At 39.1% G+C, this 16,458-nt stretch overlaps 1 protein-coding gene across 2 annotated transcripts in view; it reads right to left on the bottom strand.

The window, feature by feature from the left end:
- lhfpl2a (LHFPL tetraspan subfamily member 2a) overlaps positions 1 to 10,689 on the bottom strand; it is a 70,278-nt gene extending 59,589 nt beyond the window's left edge. For both annotated transcript variants that reach the window (XM_047373688.1, XM_047373687.1), the window contains exon 1: positions 10,445 to 10,689. The gene's annotated coding sequence lies outside the window, so the exon portion shown is untranslated. The remainder of the gene's footprint in view (positions 1 to 10,444) is intronic.
- Between the last annotated feature and the right edge of the window lie 5,769 nt (positions 10,690 to 16,458).

A 16,458-nucleotide genomic window follows, 5' to 3' on the forward strand; every position in this document is an offset into this window, starting at 1 on the left:
GCCAATGTTTTAATAGTAACAGCACAATAACTTGCATTGTTTTTCTAATATTGGCAAACTTTAGCCAATATATGCTGGTTTACTTATGGTTTAATGTAGAAACAAATCTAGGTTGTAGAATTAGAAATCTAAACCTTAGTTACAATGGCAAAAATAGCAACACGACTAAAACCTAGTAATAGCAATGGCCAAGGAATATCTCTGATTGTATTATTCAAATATAACTAATCAGGTTCAATACAGAGAACCAAAACCAACAGGGATACTATTGTGTGAAATTGCAATAAAGTGTATTTTACTAATAGAAACAACAAATTATGGTAATCAGTTGTGTTTTTTATAAAACTATTTGGTCAAAATTATCATTTTGGCTTGTGCAGCCCCAGAAAGACATAGTACCAGAATCAGAATCAGCTTTAATTCCCAAGTTTGAACAGATAAACAAGGAATTTAGTAAGATAAACTATTAAACTAGTCAATTTTGTCAATTATAGCTATCAGATTAGTTGTTGCTGGCTAGAAATGACAGTCCTGTTCTTTCAACCATTTGTGTAACGCAAAAAGAGACACGCTTCTAAGAGTAATAGGTAGTTACTCATTTACTAAAAGTGTACTCAGCATATTAACAAGGATTAGGCTGAACAAGTGTCCTGTTTCATAGTACGAGTCACGTCTATTAAACCTAGAGCTGCCAAGCCAAAAAATTGGAAGAGAGCATGTCAGTGACCTTTGGCTACCAGTTGTGAAAATGAATGGTGAAGGTTTGCCTCTCCAAAATAAACATATTGTTTCCACGGTGCAACCAAGTGAAGGAGTCAATGAAAGTAAATAAACCTGTAGTTAGACAATGTATTGCCTTTGACTAGGTGGACAGTATCTAAGCTGCATTGGAGTTAGCTGTACAAATTAGCAAAAATAAAATTAAGGTTGACCAGGCAACATTATTTGAGAAATCCTCATAACAAAATAAGCAGATGGACTACAATGATCCAAAGTTTAGAAATGATTTCAAGAAAAAAATACCCAGCTGTTGCTCTTTTTTTCCCCCTCTATCCCACTACACTGCAGAATGGAAAACATTTTAATCTGGAATGTTTTTTTGGATGAAACATAATTTGGTGGTGACTTGTTTGTATGTCTTTGAACTTATTGTTGGTCTGGAGAGACGCTAAGGCAAGTAAGTGATGACCATTGTTAAAGCTGTCTAATGGGAACATGTTTTTGTGAACCACATGGGTTTATGGGAAGAACATCTCTGCGACCATTATGGAATTTTAATTTGAGGATTATAACAGCGATGTAGCACGTTATTTTGAACCAAGGTCCAATTCTTTAAGGCTGTTTTATGAAGACATTCTTAAAAACAATACCAACCAGAGGAGGTTCACAACAGACTGAATCACAATCGTCATTGCAATGAGTTGAATACCACAATAGCTAAGAAGAGGTTTTATTTAATATTTGCTATGACATAACATTTCATTTGTCATACATTTAAACTCTGCAAGCCAATGATATGTTTGCAGAGTTCTTTGGATTTTCCTTGTCCTTTATGCCTCTTAGTCTCATTGACCAAGATGCGAAACCTCAAAGAGCTGTGACCATTGTCATGATAGAAAAAAAAAGAAGGTAGTGAAGAAAATGTGGTTTAATTGCAATCAGTATCATCATAACCACATTCAACAGTAATATCACAATTTAATGTTTTCCTAATATTGTATTCCATTCGGCATTGTGCTCAAAATCTCAACCTCCTGGCATTGGTCAACACAGGGAGACAGCATGCTGTAACTACACAACACATATTATTTATCTTCTTATTTATCAAACAGATGCCCTTAATATCACCAGCTGTATTTAAAGCTGTTTTAAGCGAGTGTTTGTGAACGATCGACCAGCTGATGTCTGATCAGAGCCGCACCAGCAGCATTAGACAACAAAGAAGTTGTTAACACTACCTGACTATAATATATGACCAATGCTTTTCAAGAAATTGTGTTTATAGATTCGGTAGAAAACATTGACTGCAAGCATGGACTTATTTACACTCCATGTGTCGTTAGCTCTGGTGAGGTTGGACCCGAGTACAGACAGGAGAGAGGAAAACTCATGCTGAAGGTGAACAATTTGTTAAAGAGAATTACAAAGATGAGGAACAGGGATGAGAGGAAAGAGAAAGCATCTGACAGGAGCAATACACAACTAAGCAACGGTGAACAGGAGAGGCAGAGGAAGAAAGACAAACTAGCATGGCAGGTAACAGAAGGATCTGACATGGAGGTAAGGAAAATGACTGGCTTATAACTGCTAGGGAGGTAATTAGTGACACTGAAACCAGGTGCTAAGGAAAAATAACTAATAAACACAGAAAGGATTACACGGGGATCTAAACAGGACATAAAAGGATCTAATAAACTGACAGTTTAAGACTAACACTAAATACAATCACCAAATAAATGGCAAACATATCATAGGTAAAACCAAAAGTCTCTGACAAAGAGTGAACCATTTTTCTGAATCCAAATTCCAAATGACTAATCAAACAGAAAGACCTCTAAATCACAACACACTGACTGGCAATATCAAATAAACAGTGAGCTCATGGGCTACACGGTGGTGCAGTTGGTAGCACTGTTGCCCAGCCGGTGCTCTTTCTGCATGGAGTGTGCATGTTCTCCCCGTGCATGCGTGGGTTCTCACCAGGTACTCCGGCTTCCTCCCACAGTCCAAAGACATGCCTGTTAGGATAATTGGTCTCTCTAAGTTGTCCTTAGGTGTATGAATGAGTGTGTGCATGGTTGTTTGTGTGTTGCCCTGCGATGGAGGGGCGATCTGTCCAGGGTGTACCCGCCCATAGACTGCTGGAGATAGGCACCAGCTTTCCCACGACCCACTATGGAATAAGCGGTAGAAAATGACTGACTGACAGTGAGCTCATGTTATCCCAATGCTACACTGACTTTTAATAATGCTGAAGCTAAACAATTTTAGCATTCTTTCTTGAATTAGGTGCAAAAAAAAAAAAAATAACTGGAGTTTTAAAAATGTTCACAACATTTACATTGTTCATCTCAATGAGCCCACCTCCAGCTTCGGACTTAGGGGGTTGATTCTTTTGGCTCAGTTGAGGCGTTGCTGAGCTAGCACTAGTTTATCAGTGCCAGAGTCAGTGCTCGTGGCACTGGAAACACAAAGGACCTTTGCTAAGCACACACTAGGACCAGTTAAGCACTTGAACCAGTTTGGTGGAAAAATCTCCATAGTGGTTTACAAAATGCTGAGTTATTGGTTTAACATTTGGAATGTTCTTAATGGGAAATGTTTTGTCAAGGTTGCCAAAACTATCCTCAAAGGAGAATCTGTTGTAACTGAATCTCTTTCAAATAAGTCAGAATTTATTCCTTTCACCAAAATTTGGCAGCTATTTACTACCTGACAAAGTGCGTATAAATGTAATTGTTTAGGTTAGATTTTCATCATCTCATTGTAGTTCTTGTTATGGACCTCTGTGAACTGCAAACCAAGTGTAAAATGAAAGCGAATCATGACTCTCATCCGTCACACAAACACATTATCCAACTCAGTGCTATCTTGTTCCCACAGCTTACAGCCTTTTCCATGACCTAAGCCAAAGTGAACATATGATACTGCCTTATCACACATCACAAACACAGACTGCCCATTGTGGCAAGTCAAACCCTTCCATCATTAGCATACAGCTGTGGGGCTGAGTCCCTCAGTGACTCCAGGTCCAGCTTAATCAATATTCAAACATGTCTGATGCTACATTTGCCAGTAAAGACAAAGGATGGGGGACGAAAAGGAGAACCGGAGACATAAACTCAAATGAACACCCAAACATAATGAGTCTGCAGTTGCTCAGGGACCAGACAGAAAGCTGGGGGCCATGCAGCTGCAAAACCAACCGCCTGTCTGCCGTCCATTCCCCTGAGACTGACCCCCAGCTCACCACAAATGAACAAAACCCACTGCAGATTCTTTCTCCTCATTTCCCCCCTCCGACAGAAGGGTCCAAAGCCCCTCCTTTCCTTTCTTTCCCTTCACAAGTCATTAATTTCTTTGCATGGCTTTCTCTTCAGACAAGTTTAGGGTGAGGCTTTGTTATTGGAATGACCCCACCATGCTGATTTCCCTGTAAACAGAGCTCTGCTTTGCTGCTGGAGGCAGATGTACCCCCACAGGAGACTCATCTCCAAGAACCACAGGGAGTCCGGAGGACATGGAAAGTCCAAGGGGAAAAAATAAACCAGAGGAGAACAGAATAGCAGGGGAGGGGAGAGAGAAGGGTGATTAGCTCCATTGCTGCCTAATCTAATCAGTGCGCATGACTGGCTTATAGTGCAGCATTTAAGTGAAGGGACACATGTAGAGAGCAATAAAGTTCTGTCAAGTTTCAGGGGGCTGCAGAGGGTACGCATAGTTGGATGCAATGCAAGAAAAGAAACAAGAGGGCATAAGAGGTCATTAAATAAAAGGCTAAGTCAGATTCATTTCATTTTAGCAAATCCCCCAAAAATATACCAATTGTGTCATGTTAATTTTGTACTCCACTCCAATTTTATTTTCAGCCGGTGACATAAAGTAAAATATTTTAATATTAATTTTTACCTCCTGGCAGTTTTCCAAAAAACATAATTTCTACATAATTACTTAGCATGCCACCATTCTACATTAAAAGAGTGCTCCGTTTGTACACAGAAATCATAATTTGTGAGTAGTATACTGGTAAAATCAACTTAAACATCTACTGGTGTTGTAATTCCAACTTGGCAAGTCAGAGGTTCCTCACCAATCCTGACCTCAAAATCCAATATGGCCACCAGTTGTATAAAAGGTCAAGATAACTACAGTTCATAGTTGTTCATTTCAATGACAATTTGTATTTCATTAGGAAAGCCAGACACATAGTACTTTACAATCTAAGGTGGTGCCACTATGGATGTAATAATACAGACATGACCACGCTAGATATTGGTTTCACACAAACTGGTACAATTATAGGCATTTTTGGGGCGGGGGGGGGGACGACTGAAAATAGTAAAGGTTTGAAAAATCAAAAGATGTGTTTCAAGGAATATGTAAACATTGTGCAAGGTTCCAGTTCAACTTTGACTAGCGAGTATATTTTGGTTTTTATGCTTGTTTTATCCTAAGGTGGTACAAATGGGAAAAAAAAGCAATGGAAATCCTACACTTTTGTTTTATCATAAATAGTAAAGGTTTTATTGTTCTCAGATTCTGTTTGAAATAATATCTGTTCAGTGTGTAGAATTATCAAGATCAGGTTTAAACAAAGGAATTTAGATTTTGACCTTGAAATTATCAAATCTAGGTATAAAATCAAATCTAATCAGACTAAAAAACAAAGTTGTGAACCAGCCCTTTAACATAACGCCGATAGGAGGCTCTGAAAGCAGATTCCGGCTGTCATCGTTGGCTAATGTTTAGCCAGAGATGGATTTCTCATAATGCCTAACAATCCTACATATCTTTTCTGTCACTGCCAATTTAAACATGGTGGACGCTCCTTTAATGGTTTTGAAGTGTTTTTAATGTTGCAGAGTGTTTTGAGCCTGCCTGACAAGAAGTCTTTAGTCACCTCTGTCCACAAAACAGGGTAGCTCAAAAAGTACTTCCTTTCTTGCTTCAAAATAAGAGTCTCAAGCATTGATAAAAAAGGATGTCAAGTTTATAGCCCTCACACTCATATCCGGGTATCTGAGTATTCAACTTACAACTACTTTCCCAAATTAAGTCACATGTCTACAACAACTGGGATGCACTTTATAAAACAGACTTCCTTTTGACAAAAAATACTGTGGCATTTTAGTGTTGGAAGATCTCATTTTAGCCCTTCAGTTGCTTGAGTGTTTGAGAAAACAAACTGTCAAGGAAACAATTATCGTTTGCTTGTATTGCTAACAGCAATTAACCACTGCGCACAACACATAGCATATACAACTGCTATTCCAATTCCTCACAGAAACACACTTATATTGTGTGTGACAGCATTCTCAAATAAAAGCTCCGTCGTCTGTGGTAGGTGGAAAGCACCCAAACACAATAGCTTCTACACCCGTGTGAGGCTTTTGGGTTTGGTTACATCCATCGTACCTTCTGCTGCTAGCTTGTGCGTCAGTTGTTTAATGTGATGCTCTCATTTTAGAAGATAGTTTTCAAACTATGTCAGATCATTTGCCAAAGCTGCTTCTAAGTTTTGTTGTTCAAAAACTGTGACAGTCCAGAAAGGCAAACACCAAAAACAATGCGTCTCAGATGTTTTCCCCCCACTAAATTGTGCAGAGTGTGAGATGTGTGACAAACCTTTTCAGCTTGGGTCAAACATCCACTCTATGAAGCAATCTATTAAAATGACACTCTGTCACACTGCTGCTTTAAACTTATTCTGAAATATTGTCCTTAGACCCTTTGAGGGGAAACATTTGACGTAATGTGACCGACTCCGGATAGCCTGAATTGTCTTCCTCACATTACATCACTTTTACAGCCAAATAAACAATCTTAAGGGTAACATAAAAACTGTGTTGTGTAAGTTCCATGAGAGAACTCTATATTCTCATACTAATTGTTTTATTGACACATTAAGCTCTTCCAAAAAGTGAGCTAATGACCAGGAGGACTGTTAAAAGTAAAATCCGATATGAAAAGAGAAAAATCTAACTTTAAGCAGTACGGTTTCAGTAGTTTAAAGAAGTATGATGCAAATAAATGAGCCTTGTTATCAGGGACATTTACACTGAAAGATATCCACCGTGGGGCCTAACTGCAAAAAGCTGTATTCCAGATGTTTGCCTCCAGTCGACTGGAGTCATTTGGTTTAACCTTTCCAGCATGGGAGCAGACATTCAATTAGTGGATTTCACACTTTGGTCATGGAGACACTGTGGTCCTGGCTTTGGTCTCAATCAGCCACTAGTTCTGTCCCAGATCTGATTTCCATCTGTAGACCCACTAAAATTAGTCCTTCTGCATAAATAAGTGTGCAGGTATTAAGAAGTAAAAAAAAAGTGCTCAAATCATCTACTAAAAATAATCTCCAGCCCTGGAATCATATACTGACCAGCCCCATAAAGTGTAACCAAGGTCCGGGACTCATGACAAAAGCTCTGCCATTAAAGCTCAAAGCCGCACAAAAAAGCAGATGATGTGGTCTGTATAAATGAGATTGCAGTTAAATTGGTTTTTTATTTTATGTTTTTGTAACGTGCACTCAAAGCAATGCCAACTGCTTCATCTACACCAAGCAAATGAGGTTGGTAATCCTTTTTCCATGATTTGAAACAGTCAGTTAAGGAGAGGAAAGAGGAGGGGATAAAAAGGACTTCTCCAAAGCATCTGCTTCCAGGCAGCAGCCTGGAAGCGGGAGAGAAAAAAATGCATGTATTTATGTTTTTCTTGTGGCTTAAGTGGAGGAGAACAGCACTCAGCAGGGTTGCTGGGAAAAAAGGTTTGGGATTTTTAATGGGCCGAACACTCAGCCTTGAGGAACCATGCTCCCTAATGCATGATCTCAAACATCTGCCAGCTGCTGAACGTGCTATCTTTGACCTAGACTGCTTTGCTTTAAAAAATAAAAATGTCTAAAATTAGAAACACAAGACCACACAGTCATTGCTGTAGCACTACAATATCACAGCTGTAAAAATGGCAACAAAATATAAAATCATTTAACACATTCAAAACAAAAACTGACATTAGTTGTAGAGCAGATGCAGCAAATACTTCTAAGAATAATCCAAGAGGAAACTGCAATTTTAAGCGTCATCCAATACTCCCCACCCTCAACAGCCCTTTCTCTTTCACACACAAACACTGGTTTACAGCCGGTAATGATGGAACTCAACACTAAAACGAGACAAAACTCTGGGTCACACCTTGTCAAGACTGCTGACAGACTCTCCTGAAGCCACAACAGAAGAGCAACCATTAACCATTAACATGCCTTCTAACACATGCAGGTGTTTGAGGATGCCTTTCCTGGGACAAAAAGGACTCTTGCTTGTTTTAGAGCTCAAACAATAGCTAATACATTGATTAAATCATTAGCAGATTTTCTATTGCCCCCTTAGGGATTTCTGCAGTTTTTCCTTTTTTGTTATAATGTCAAAACCTCAAACTGATGCTAACATTTGATGCAGATGACCAGAGAAAATACAAAAAGCAATTTTGAAATGATATATATATTTTTTTTCCATCAAGACAAAACAAAAGTATGAACCCACATGCCCCCTAAACCTAATAACTATTTGCCACTTGGAGACCTAATTGGATTTATGTCCAGCCCTTGAAATGACCACTCCACTCTCTTTTTGTGCTATTTAGATGTGGTCTTGCTGGTGTAATTTGGATCATTTTCCTCCTGCATAACCGAAGTTTGCTTCAGTTCAAGTTTAAAACTAACGGACTGATATTTTCCTTCAGGATGTTCTTGTAGAGAGCAGAATTCATGGTTCCATCAACTACAGTTGCGAAGTTTCTGAAGCAACAAAATATCTCCAGACAATCACACAACCTCCACCATGTTTGACTTTTGGTATGATGTTCGTTTCTGAGACGCTTTGTTAGTTTCCTGTCAGATGTAATCTGCAACTTTCAAAAAGTTGCACTTTTCATCAGTCCACAGAGAAGGCCAATTCTCCCAAAAGTCTTGGAGATCATCATTATTGTTTTGGGAAATTTGAGACGGTCCTTTGTGTTCTTTTCAGCAGTAGTTTTTATTTCGGAACTCTTCAGGGGATGCCATTTTTGCCCAGTCTGTTTGTTGATAAATCATGAATACTGGCAATAAGCTCAAGACGGTATGTAGCCGAAACGCATCCTTTCATTTCTGCCCATCTTAAAGTTAAAGAATTTCTTGGAGTGCTGGTTATCTGGATTTTTTTGAAATCATGAACACTGACCTTAACTGAGAAAAGGTCAGTGTTCATGAGGTCTGAATTCTTGATTCTACAGGTCTGGCAGTTTTCAGGCCTGGGTGTGGCAAGTTACATTGAACTCAGCTTGACCAAAGGTTTTCCCTTTTTAAGTTTAAGTTTCTACTGATTAAATTATTAGTAGAAAAATGCATTTTGAATATGCTCCGGTTATCTTTATCTGATATTAAAATTAATTGATTGTCTGAAACATTTATGTGTGACAAAAAAGCAAAAACGGACAAACATAGCCCGATTATTAGATTATTAAAACTGGAATCAATTTAACTGATTTAAATTGAATGTAAACTAACCTAGATTATATGTAATACACTATCAGTTAAACATTTTAGAACAGCTTTCTAATTTAATGGTATTCTTTATGTTTATGACTATTTACATTGTATGTAGATTCTCACTGAAGGCATCAGAACTGTGAATGAACACATGGAATTATGTAGCAAACAAAAAAATTGTAAAAGAACTTTATGTCTGTTTCATATTTTAGATTCCTTAAAGTAGCGCCCTTTGCTGTGATGACTAAAATATTAACCTTTGGTCGTATTTCAATGAACCTCTGGGAAGTTCTTTCAAGACTCTGGACAACTATTTCTGGTGACCACCTCCTGAAACTAATGGAGAGAATGCCAGAAGAGCAAAGCAGTAATCAATGCAAAGGGTGGCTGTTTTGAAGAATCTAAAATACAAAAATGTTTAGAGCTATTTCACACTTTTTGTTTACTATATAAATCCATGTGTGTTCATTCATAGCTTTGGTGAGAATCTACAATGTAAATAGTCATAAAAATAAAGAGATCAATTAAGTGAGAAAGTGTATCTAAAACGTTTGACTATCTGTTTACAAAGTGAACTGAATTGACATTTGTTGGAATTTGGCTTTTACTGAAATGGACTGACCTTAAAAGGTCAACATATTTGTACGTTTTAAAATTTAACATCTATGTTTTGCTGTTGTTTTAAGACCACATTCAGGTTTTGATCATCTGTATCTGTTTTCCTTTTTTTTTTAAATTTATTTCAATGGCAGCACATTTTTGAATCGGGAACGAGTCCCAAAGCTCGCTTATTTGTGGTAAATGTAAAGATTTCCACCTAGTATTATTGAAGTGTATGTGATCCAGTTTTATTTCCAGTGGTTTTGATTGTAACGTTTCTGTTAAATCCTGTAGCATTTTTGTGGATCTGTAAGTTTTATATAAAAAAAAAAACTGTCTGGACTCTCATTCTAACTGCATTGTTAGGCGCAGCATCAGTTTGCTCGGCTTTCCTGCCACGCGTTTCCCTTCAAATCTCTGAGAGAAAACCACGCAGCCATCAGAGTGGAGACATTTGTTTGAAATAACATCTACAGCGGAGAGTTCTTCCGATTTAGACTTACAAGGAAAAAAGGGAACGATCTATATTGTTGCCACAGAAGGGAAGCTGAAGAAGAAGTTGGGAAACATTTCCCTGCAAACGCGCATACTTACGTGGAACTGCTGGCTGCGTGGAATGAAACGCCCTCAAAACCCTCTGAAGGTTCAAAGTTCTTCTCTACTTTCTCTCTCTCTCTGAGGGTTAAAAGTCTCAGCGTTTGACGATCGGACTCGGTTATGTCGTGACTTTTCTCGTCGTCAGACTGGCTTCATCCTCCTCCACGTTTTGTCCGGGGCCACAGAAGAATGAATGGCTCCGTGCGCCTCCTCAGTCTGTCCAGCCGGACTCTGCTGCTGCTGCAGACTGGGATGGGAGTAACTGACTGGCTGACCCGTTAGAGCCCTCCCCCCATCCACGAGAACCTGGCTCTCTGCAGCTCACCCTGAACTCAGCCCGAACTCTCCTCAATAAAGGAGCCATTTAATGTCACTGCAAGCCACTGTTCTTACTGGATCATCAGAAAGTCTTTGTGTTCTTTCAGATTAACAGGATTAATTTTTCTCACCTCCAAAATTGGAGGAAATAAATAAATAAATAAAAAGTGTTACCTTGAAGATTTTGTCACCTGAACACCTCAAACGTCTATGTATTCTGTTGGAATTTTGGGTGATACACAACACTAATATGTGTCAGAAAAGTAACACTATACATCCGCCAAACATCTCGCTGTGAAACACGGAGGTGACAGCAACATGCTGAGGAGTGGCTTTTGTTCCAGAGCATCATTGAAAATTAGAACGTAAGGGATGTACTTACCTTTTAAATCTTGTGACAGATTCTCAATTGGATTTATTCATCTTCGCAACTACTCTGACCAGCTTCCCAGTCCCTGCTGAAGAAAAGCCACCCCACAACATGAGGCTGCCACCAACATGTTTCATTGTAGATAGTAGAGGTTCTAGACCAAATGTACCAGGGTGGCCAGGGTGGGGTCAGTGTTTTTTCATGGGGGGCACAGGACAAAAGAAAGAAACAAAAAAAAAAAAAAAATAGGGCAATATCTCATTGTTTTATATATTAAGTGAGCCAAAGAGCCACTTGCGGCTCTGAAGCTGCAGGTTGTAATTCATTGTTAAAGTAAACTGTAATTGTAAAAAATAATTTGGGCCAAAAGACCAATCAGTTACGGTTTCTGTGCCAGCGCATATCATCATAAGAAATTAATGTAGTATTATGTCTACAGTGCAGGGGCCATAACAGCGGCCAGGACCAGTTCCACAGGGGCACTGGCCCCTGTTGGCCCCCCTCTAGAACAAACCATGAAGGTAGGGATGGTGTGTCAGGCCGGGGTGCCATGTTATTTTTTTTTACACACAGTGTTTTGCGACACACTGCAAACAGGACTTCTTATGGCTTTCTTTCAACAATAACGTTCTTCTGGTCTCTTTTCAATAAAGAGATTTGTGTAGTGCACAACTTTATGTTTATCTTGTCATCACATTGTCTCACCTGAGCTGTGGATCTTTGCAGAGCCTGCATGGGCCATTTGGGTGCTTCTCTGATTAATTTCCTTGGCTGACCAGTCAGTTTAGGTGGATGGCCATGTCTCAATAGGTTTTTAGTTGTGCAAAGAAGAATGGGTGTCTAGATGTGCTAATGCTGTAGAAACATGCCCCTTGTGGATCTCTTCAAAAACATTCTTTATTTATATCTAATTAACTCCTTGTTAACTGAGTTGTTCTTTTTGCACTGAGCTTCAATCAGGTACAACAGTTAATATCCGTAATTTCTTTAAATGCAGAAATATTTAATAATATGATGTGAAACAGAGGCCAATTCATTTAAACCAGTTGCCACGAAGCTGAGTGGGGACTCATTTTTATCTTGTCGCCACACCAAGTGAGAAGGATTGTACATTAATTTTTAAGAAAAACTCCAAATCTCAGTGTTGGAGAACATCATGGGTCAGCAAGTCTCCACAATAACAGTTCGATAGTATCTATGTACATGCTGCCAGTAGTTTGGGATGGATGCCACTAAAAAGCCTTTTTTCTCCTATCATCACAAACGTAAAGGTGTCTAATTTGCTCAACCTTTCTTTGACTTTAACTGAAATTGTGCGTTTTGGTCAATGAGACTAAGATTGAGGTTTTCACCAACAAACACATCAGGTAGGTTTGATCTTTAACAAATGATGAATAAGTAGAAAGGCACCTCATGCCCACTATTAAGTATAGTGGAGGATCTGTGATGCTATGGGCTTGTTTCTCTTCCAAAGGCTTTTGGAATCTTGTTGGAGTGCATGGCATCATAAACATTTGAAATTACAGCCAAAGAGTGAGCAAAAGAGAAAGTGGGACTATATAGTCCAAAGTGGGATGGTGAAAGACCCTTCTCTCTGTAGGCACCAACCTTCTGAAGAGTTAGAGGAGAAGAATAGGTGCTGTCCTTTTGGCAAGGTGAAGGCTGCTGTGAAGATATATTTTTTAACATATTTTGTAAGCAAACTGGTTTAGTGTAGTTTCTCTAAAAGTAAGAGAAGAGCAACAGAATTCACACAACTGTTTACATTTGTACGCTTTCTTTAATATTTGTAAATTTAACAAAGAAAAAAACAGTCAGATTCTTACATGTGTTTTGGGTAGATAAAAATCAGCCTAGACTTCAGCTTCACAACTTCAACTTTCAGTTGTAATTTTATTGAACAGAATGAAAGTAATTCATTATTATTTTTACCTTCCATGTTGCCTTTTTAACACTAAAAACAGAAAAAGTGACTCGCATAACTGTGTCCATATTCAAAATACGGCTTATTTTTCTGAAATTATAAAAACTCACTATGCATTTTCCAAACAGCTCCCCAATATGGGTTATCAGCAATACATCACTAGATTTAGTTAGTGAAATGAGAAAGCTTCATACCACACGCTCTCTAAATCTGGTTCTTTACCTTTATTGGGAAGGTAACAGCTGAACAAAAAGCCAGCAGCATTTACTGCAGATTTTTTGCATACTGAAGGTCCCTTTGACTAAGGTCCAACTTGTCTGCCAAACCTAGTTTTGTTTCCATAAGTGTTTACTACTCCACCATCTTCCATCCTCTATTTTTGCCTAATTCAATAGAATTATGTGGCGCCTGTTTGGAATATAGGAGGCTGGCTCACTGGAATACGAATGGTGTGAAACAAAAACTTTTGTGTTTTTTCATCTACCGTTTACGCAGCACTGAAGGAGCGTGAATAGACTATTTTCAGACTGTTGTGACTAAGAGGGGAGCAACTGGTGCCAGGCCTTCAGTGTCCTCTTATTCCTGCTTCTTGGTCAGAGAGATTTGAATGGAGTGCAAACACAAGGGAAGTCTCATGACTTGATCAGGAAGTTTCTGCCTAAACAAATGCTGTTATTGTCAGTAACAACAGCCTTGGTGTTATCTCTCCAGTTCTTGGGATCATGGTTACTCTGATTGACCTTCACTTTGACAGTCAGGCTGAAACAACAATAGTCTCCAGTGGAAGTACTTTGGTTCTATCCAATGACAAAGCAGTGCAATAAATGTGGTTAACAATACTGCCTTGTCTGAGATCTGAGTGGACTTTGAATCTCTTCTCTGCTGTAATTTAGCCAAAATGTCATGAGATTGCCACCAGATTTGCTTTAATAACACCAATTAAACTTAAGGAAAAGATAACCTTAATTTATTTATCTCATAATAGCAATGGTTTACCTAGAAGAAGATGTACTTACTGCAAAGCATACAAACCTAAGTGGACATCCTGGTAATTGAAAACTTTTATGTTTTAGGACATGTAAGTAATTTAGACTATACCAGGTCTGAAAATACACCAGATACAGTCTGAACAATCATCCCCACTGTTAAACATGGTGGTAGCATAATTATGGTGTGGGAATACTTTTCTTCAGCTAAGATAGGGAAGGTGGTCCGAGTTAACGAGAAGATAGATGGAGCTAAATACAGGGTAGTTCCTGAAGAAAACCTGTTAGAGGCTTCAAAAGACTTGGGACTGGGGAGGAGATTCACCTTCAAGCAGGACAGTGAACCTAAACATACAGCCACGGGCTATGAAGGAACAGTCTAGAAAAAAACATAGTCATGTGTTAAAGTGGCCTAGTCAAAGTCAAGACCTCAATCAAACTGAGAATTCATAACAAGATTTCAACTTTACAAGTGTACACTAGTTGGGCTACTACATTAAATCCCACTGAAACACATTGACGTCTGTGGTTATACTGTACAAAATATGAAAAGGTTCAATGGGTATGAATACTTTTGCAAGGCACTGTAAATCAAGAATTAGATTTTTTTGCCACCTTTTCTTTACAGCGTTTCTTTAGTTTACTGACACTAAGTCTACTCATTCACATCTTTCCTAAAGTCCTGGCACCACATTTCAATCAGGCTGAGGTCTTTACTTTGACTGGGCTGGTGCAGGACCTTCATTTTTTCATGACAATATAGAAAAAGAAAAACAAAACAAAGTCCCTTTATTCTTTTTAGATATTTTTGCGGCACAAGTGGCCTTTATTTTTATTTTTTTGACAGTAGGCAGACAGGAAAGACGGGTAGACATTTGGCAAATGTCGTCAGGTCTGGGACTCGAACCCGGGACAGCCGCTTCGAGGACTATAGCCTCCATATATAGTTGCGCGCTTAACCCCTACACCATCAGCGCCGCACCCAACAAAGTCCCTTTTTTCTGGGTGAGTATGCACACAGCCAAAGCACGGCATATAGCTAGAAACACTTCAAATCAACATGCAAGCATGGAGGTGGAGGGGTAATTATTTGGGCTCATTAAGGTGCCATGGTCCCATGAACTGCTGCAAAGAAACTTCTAAAGTCAAGAAGAAGATGTTCCATTCAGACTTTTGCCACTAAATGGGGTTCTGTAAGCTGTTATATTACAAGGACACATCCCACACTGATGACCTCTTCATTGTAAACAGTTTCCTGCAGAACAAGATGATGAATGCCATTCAACTCCAGGGACATTTAAGGTAGGTAAGAGGGACCCAAGTGTCATGTCAAACCATTCAACACCATTTACATCAGCGCAGTCTGCGTGATAGACGACGTGCAAGGGTACCTGACCACAGCACCAGGCACAGGCATCATTATCTTGCATGGACCAGGGAGCATTTAAGCTAGACGAGGGACCAGTGGGCCTCATTGCTGTTCTCTGATGAAAGTAGATTCACTTTAAACAGAAATGATGACCTCAAACAACGTTGGAGACATCAAGGAGAGTGGTAGGCATCAGCCACTGAGCCTTTGGTGGTGGTGGTGTTACAGTGTGGGCAAGTTTGTCAAGTCAACACAGAACAGCCCTACACTTTGTGGATGGTACAGTGACAAGCCCCTACTACCTTAATAACATCTTTTATTATGTCATTGTGCCCCGGCTTAAACAACACAGGCCTAATTTCATCTTAATGGACAACAATGCTCCAGCTCATCGAGGTCTCATCATTAGGGAATGAATACTGGAGACTGGGGTACCTTGAATGGAGTGGCCTGCACTTTCTCCAGACTTGAATCCCATAGAAAACCTATGGGATCAGCTGAGCCGCTGTCTAGAGGCTCGTAACTCTGTACCCCAGAAAACTCAATGGCCTGAGGGTCGCCCTTCAAGAAAAGTTGGATGCCATTCCTCAGCAGACAATAAGTCGACTTGTGAACAGAATGAGACATGGTTGTCAAGCTGTAATTGATGCTCAAAGGCACATGACACATTATTGAGACACTGGTATTTGTTGTTGTGGTATACCCAACACTGTTGTCTTTTGTTTCAATAAATTGTTTGAGATGAAGAAATCAACATTGCATGCCCTACTTTTCTATATTAACACTATAGTGTGAACGTTTTACATTTTTCCATAAATTTTCCCCCAAAGCCAAATATCCCAAAGTTTTTGTTGGTTGTAGATGTCTTGTCAACCAAACATTTATGTTTCCGTTTAAAGGCCTTATTTAAAATGTACCAGTTGAACAGTAGTTACCTTTTGTCAATAAGCATTCACTGTGACTGCAAACCTTTAAAAAATAAAGCTACTTTAGACATAAGCTTTTTTAAGCTTCTTTGTCTGCCTGCTGCTACATGACAATTGT

Source organism: Girardinichthys multiradiatus, chromosome 8 (genome assembly GCF_021462225.1).
Source record: "Girardinichthys multiradiatus isolate DD_20200921_A chromosome 8, DD_fGirMul_XY1, whole genome shotgun sequence".
NCBI classification, from domain to species: domain Eukaryota; kingdom Metazoa; phylum Chordata; class Actinopteri; order Cyprinodontiformes; family Goodeidae; genus Girardinichthys; species Girardinichthys multiradiatus.